A 6,649-nucleotide genomic window follows, 5' to 3' on the forward strand; every position below is an offset into this window, starting at 1 on the left:
GGAGCCATAATACAGAGAGGAACAATTTTGTATGGAAGGTATAAAATATGTGTTAAGGAAAAAGAAAGTATTACTGCCCTAAAGTAAATTGACTGTCCTAGAATGTCAAAGAATAAAGTGTAGGATAAAATCTGAACGCATATAGACAATTTTAGAAAGTCTGGAAAAAAGAAATTTCATTTGTCCCCACCAAAGCTGGCTATGTTTTGATGGGCTTAGCTTTAATATCAAATATTATATTCATACAAAACTAAATTTAGTTTTCTCTCCATTAAAATGACAAAATTATCTTGGTATTTTTGGTTTGCTTTTAGTAAAAGTTTGCAAAAGATTTTTCTTTACCTTCTGAGTAATCTGCCTAGAAGGCAAAGATTCTATGTAGCTGAAAAAATTTCAGATGGAGAGGATAATGTCTTCTCACGTTTAAAAGATCTAAGATTCTTTATAAGCATGTTACCTCTTATGTTTACTTAAAAATATTTTATTGCCACTTAACTAAATAATTAAGTATTATTTTTCTCAACAACCTATGATTTTACTAAATTGTTAGAATCTCCTGAATATTTTGTTATTTTGCCATCCCCAAGTCAGATCATAAATGAGGATAGGACATCTGGAAAATCACAAATAATTTGTTCTCTCATCTTGTAAAAAGAGACATGCTAAAATAGTATTACTGTTGATGAGTTGAATGAAGGTACTGTCAAATCAGAACGCTTAGTCTTCTTGAATTAAAATCTAGAGGGTATGGGGAAATGTTACTTATATAAATATTTAAGTAATTGCATAAAATTTCCAGGGATTTGCTATTGCCTTCACTGTCAATTAAATCTTTCAATTTACCAGAGTCCTGGTGCTGCTTTACAGGAAATTAGATGATAGTAATACAGTGTTATACAACTTTTAGCTATTTTTTTAAAAAGTGCAACCTTAATTGCAACTTTGCTTTTTTAAATTGCATTTAGCATATTGTAGGCCAATAGTTTTTATTTGAGCACTCACATCACTTACCTATAGAGTTTTATTAAAATATAGATGTTTAGGACCTATGACAGACTTAATATATAGATTTACTTCATAGTCTTAATATGTTCTTGGTACATTCCAACTGTATGCTAGCTATATTCATAGTATATTGTATCTCAAACCAGATTTCTTTTTTCAGTAGGAAGTAAATGTTATTCAACTCCCAAAATCTCATGAGCACAAATATGTTCTAACCATAGTCTCTATATTTTCAAGATGGTTATAAGCTTTTCCCTGAAAACAGGCTATGGCCATCACCAAAACTAGGATTCATCACTTGACTAATTTATTTTCTCTTCCTGTGCAATAGAGGCATTCCACTGGTAAAGTTATTCAGGATATTCAATGAGTATTTCCATTTTCACAAAAACCGTACTGTACCTTACTCACATAAATTCTGTAGAAAAAAAGAATGAGCAAATGACAGTGTTCAAATCAAACTAGCTAAATTCTCTAAAGAATTCAACCTGTCTCGGCCCAAAGTCTTGCTTTTATCTCTGATGATCCTGTGATTCTGCCCCTCTTTTCTGCATTGATTCTCTCTTAAGAAATAACTACGAGCAGGACAGTGAAGACCACTTACTCCTCTTGGATCTAGGGAGGCTTTAATCCTATTAGATATCTTTAAATACTGTCAAGGTTTTGTTAAACACCTTCATACTTAACACAAACATGTGAATTCTTTCTTTTATCATGCATCCCACTACCGTTTTTGCATGATCTTCTGGTTGGAAACATAGTCTTCTGGAAAGACACGGAAGAAGAAACCATCTTGAATATGAGTGGAAGGGATCTAATTTGGTTCTCCTAATCAATATCTCTGGAAAACTACAAGGATTTCACTTTGGGTTTGTAGTTCACACTGCCGTCTTCCTTCTTTGTCTACTCTTTGCTGTATTCCTTCTTTTATATTGACCTTTAAACATCCTTTCCTTATTATCCAACATCCTAAAAAATCTTTTTCTCTTCTCTGTCCTCCTTCTCCTATACTTCGCACTATCCAAATTAAAGGGAATTATTCTCCAATGATTGCTATCACATTCAGTCTCACAGATACATCACTCCCACGCCCACCCAACAACAGTGCCAGGTCTAACAACTGATTATCGACCATAGCCTTTTGCTGGTGCTAGCTGGAATTTAATGCCTGACACAATGCTGCTCTTGAAATCTTCAAATTCATGACTTCACTTGCCCAAGATTAGATATTGGAAAAAATAGAAGCACCTTTATTCCTGGTAACCATCATTTTACCCTCTACCACTTTCAATCAGTTTTACAATTTCTTCTCAATTCTTCAAAAAGACTCTGGTCTCTTGAAGTTAACCTCAATAACTATTAATAATACCTACCCCAGGCTGGGTGCAGTGGCTCAGGCCTGTAATCCCAGCACTTTGGGAGGCCAAGGCAGGTGGATCACAGGGTCAAGAGATAGAGACTATCTTGGCTAACATGGTGAAACCCCATCTCTAATAAAAATACAAAAATTAGCCAGGCGTTGTGGCAAGTGCCTCTAGTGCCAGCTACTCAGGAGGCTGAGGCAAGAGAATGGCTTGAACTTAGGAAGTGGAGGTTGCAGTGAGCCAAGATCGTGCCACTGCACTCCAGCCTGGCAACACAGTGAGATTCCATCAAAAAAAAAAAAAAAATGAGCTGCCCTCATGGAGTTTGCAGTCTGTTGGGGGCCGGGGGCAGGAGGTAGTGGAAAAAAAAAAAAAAAAAGCAACAACAATGAAACCCAAAAAACAAACCTACCCCCCAATAATTAATAATAATACTTACACATGAATCATTGCCTATACTCCCCTAGGATATTAATTTTTATGTGGTCTAGGTTGAAGTGCAGAAAATGATTTCCCAAAGTATGGTGCTTTGTTATGCTAAGTACATTTGAAAATTGAAAGGTTTCAGAAATAAGCTTCAGAATCAAGTCCTCTCTACCTTTGTCTTGTACTCCATCCCCAACAAAAGCAGGAATAAACTTCCTCTGAAATTGCCTTATATGACCCAGAAAACTTCTTATCAAAAGATTCCCAATTGCCCACTAAACACTCCCTGAATTCTTATTGTCTACAGCAAAAAGAAGATTGACGAATGCAATCACACCTGGATGGACTTTGTCACAGATAATGCCTACCTCTGGGGACTCATTCAACTTTCAAGGAGAATAATTTCCAAGTTAATTTCTGTCTACCTGGTACATTCATTCTTCCTAATAATCATTCACTGCCTCTCAAAAGAAGTATCTGCATTTCCATCTCCTCCCTCTCTTATGAAAAAGGGTGTGTAAGCTTTGGGTCCTATTGTGGGGTTAGGGTAATCATTGTGATTTTCTGCCTCACTCCATGCACATTAATAAATTTGTATACCTTTTCTCCTATTAATGAGCCTTTTATCAATTGATTTCCAGTGAACCTTCAGAGGGTGAAGAAGTTCTCCCTACATCAGTAAGCATACACCAGTCTTCCTCACACCATTTTTTGTGGGTATCTTTAGAATTCTTATCCAATATTTCCAAATATTCAGTCATGGACCCCAATGGTTGACCATGTGTCTCTCTGGAGACTTCTTTAATCACTTAAAAAAGAATCGACAGCAGGATAAGTGAAATAATTTCCCAAGGGGAATATCCTACTTTTTTTGTATATGCCCTATGAGTCATTATACACATTATGGGAATTATACAATTAGAAAATGTGGTTAAAAATCTCCTTACTTGTTTGGTTCCAGGTTTTGATGCTACCGACTATAGTAACACTTGCCTTCTGACAAAAGAGAAATAGTTCAGAGCAGCTTCACCTATGTGAGGTATGTGAAATGTATCAGGCCCAGAGAGCCAAGAGTATAGGGCTTCAGTCACACACCCTCAAAACTAATGCCCAGAGGCAATTGTTTAAAGGCATTTTATTCCTGACTAGCTGCTTCACCGATTATCTTCATGTTCCTAGAATTTGTAATACTAAATATCATATAGGCACAATCAATATCTTATATTATTTTGATGTAAATTCTCAGTAAACAACTTAGAAACTGCCTCTTCTTTCTCTTTAAAAACCAATTGTAACTGTTGCTGATGGAGTATATATTCAGGTCAAATTAATTTATGCTCCCAAGTTGCAATCCTCAAGTTAGGCCCAAACTCTTTACTTATATTAATTTTGCCTTATCGTCTTCGTTTTAGGTGGAGACTTTCCATAAATGAATTGAACCACACTCAGGAATGTAGTTCTTGTAATAATACTTTATTAATAAACAACTACCAGCAAACATCGCCATCAGATTGAATCAAATTACTCTTTTAGTACTCTGGGGCACTATTTATTGCCAAAACAGAGGAAATCGATTTTTCAAAGGTTCTTTGGAAAAATAGAAAAATCTCACAAAATGTATGACCTTCTGAGAGCAGTTTTTGCATCATTTAGGATTAATTTTAGTATTACTATTTAGTTATCCTAAGTTAGAGAACATTGAATGTTCAGCCTGTCTCTAAAGCTTCGTTATTGTAACTGAATAACTGAATACTGTTTTTCAGAAGCCAAATAAAAATGCCACAGAAAGCTTTCTAGCCCAAGATAAAGGCCTTGAAAACATTTTTTTTTGATTTTTGTTAAGCAAACATCCATTTGATAAAGAGAAAAAATAATTTCCTTATTTTATTTTTATTCTTCGACAATACGTGTGTGTTAAATTTGTGTTTACAAATAATGGCACAGAGACGTCTTTAACAAATAATAGAATATAGCTGAGAAACATTATACAGGGTAGAGAACTTTAGTTACAATAATATACAATGCTTAATCTAGCTTCTTTACATTTTATAATTTTGGAGAGCTTAACTGCTTGGATGTTAGCAGAGATTATAACTTTTTTTTTTGAATTTCTACAGATGTTGTAAAATGTTAACCTGTTTAATCTTAAAGTACTGGTTTATAACAGCTTTTAGGCAGAATTGAAGTACCTATAAAATTTAAATTTCCTTTTCTATTTAAGGACAGTGGTGATTCAAGGAAGTTAGTTGTGCTGTAAAATATAACTGTCAGTGCTCGTCATTAGCACCTATTCGTAAACTGAGTACTGAGCACTTAAAGATACTTTTATGAAGTATCCTTGTAAATTCTTTGCAAATAGTCAAGTTATAGTATTTTGCATACTGAGAACCTTGAGGCTTTGCAAGAATGTGCACTGTTCATTCAATAAGCCCCGTGACCTTGTTTTCATTATTACCTGGTATTTCTCATTGCCCCTCTCTCTCTGCCCTCCTCCCACATACACTTTTAAATTTATTTTTCCCCTCGTCTCTCTCTTTCTTTTTCTTTCTCTCTTACTTTCTCCTTCTCTCTCTATTTTGTACTTTTCCACTAGGTTATTTTAGATATATTAAGAAAAATGTGTTTTCTAGGCAACGAAAAGCATTCAAAATATTGTTGCAATTGATGGAGTAATGTCACATTTTAAAAATTAAAAAAAAAAAGAAAGCAAAATAATTTATTTTTACCATTCTCACCTTCTGGGGTGGCCATGTGACCATCCCCTCCAAAATCTATTCACTAGAGACAATACGTTTGGAAAGGTTACCAGCAGCAAATGCGTATGGGTCTGCAAGCAATCTCAATTCTTGCTGCCTTAGAGGAAAGAATTTGACCAAGGAGGAGGCATAAAACAAGAGGAGAGACTAAGGCAAGTTTTAGAGCAGGAATGAAAGTTTATTAAAAAGCTTTAGAGCAGAACAGAACAGAAGGAAGGGGAGCACACTTGGAACAGGACCAAGCAGGCAACTTGAAAGACAAGTGCCCTGTTTGACCTTTGACTTAGGTTTTTATATGTCAGCATGCTTCCGGGGTCTTGCATTCCTTTTACCCTGATTCTTCCTTTGGGGTGGACTCTCAGCATGCACAGTGGCCTGCTAGCGCCTGGGACGGGAGTACACAGACTGTTTACTGGAGTTGCATGCATGCTCCCTTGAGGTATTCTTCCTTTACCAGTCAAATATACCTAGAAAGTCATATACCAGTTGAATTCTCTGCCATTTTACCTCGAATGACACACTTGAGCCCACTTGTTCAACTCCTGAGATCTTATTGGGAAGCTGCTGATCACTAGTTTCAGGTTTTTTCTCTTTACTGGGAGACTGACTTGCCCTGGTGCTGTGTGCCACCAATTATTATTTTAGAGAGACCGTTAACAACCATGTCACCATCACCTGATAGTCACCTGACATTCCTGGGTAAGGAGTAGGGGGAGCCCTCTTCTGTCCTGCTCATGGTTGTCTAGCTATCTCCTGTAACAGGAGCAATTTGTCCATGAACTTCAAGTGTAAATCTGTCTTTAATTCACAAAAAGTTGTGGAACAACTATCCCCAGCCAAGGTCTGTAGTTGGCCCAATGTGGTGGAAGAGAAAAACCCTGTATTATTTCACTTAAACTACTCAAGATTGTATTAAGGGCCTAAGACAGCAGATAGGAGATAAACATTAAACCAGTAAATAGAACTTAAATACTATTTCACTAAATAGTGAAAGGTGAATAATGCCAAATTGGGGTAAAGGAGAAATCCGTACGGTGCAAACTAGTAAATGGAGGATTAGCTACTATCCCTAGACTGCAGGAGCATAAACAAAGAAGG

The sequence above is a fragment of the Mandrillus leucophaeus genome, unplaced genomic scaffold (genome assembly GCF_000951045.1).
Source record: "Mandrillus leucophaeus isolate KB7577 unplaced genomic scaffold, Mleu.le_1.0 Scaffold810, whole genome shotgun sequence".
In the NCBI taxonomy this organism is placed as follows: domain Eukaryota; kingdom Metazoa; phylum Chordata; class Mammalia; order Primates; family Cercopithecidae; genus Mandrillus; species Mandrillus leucophaeus.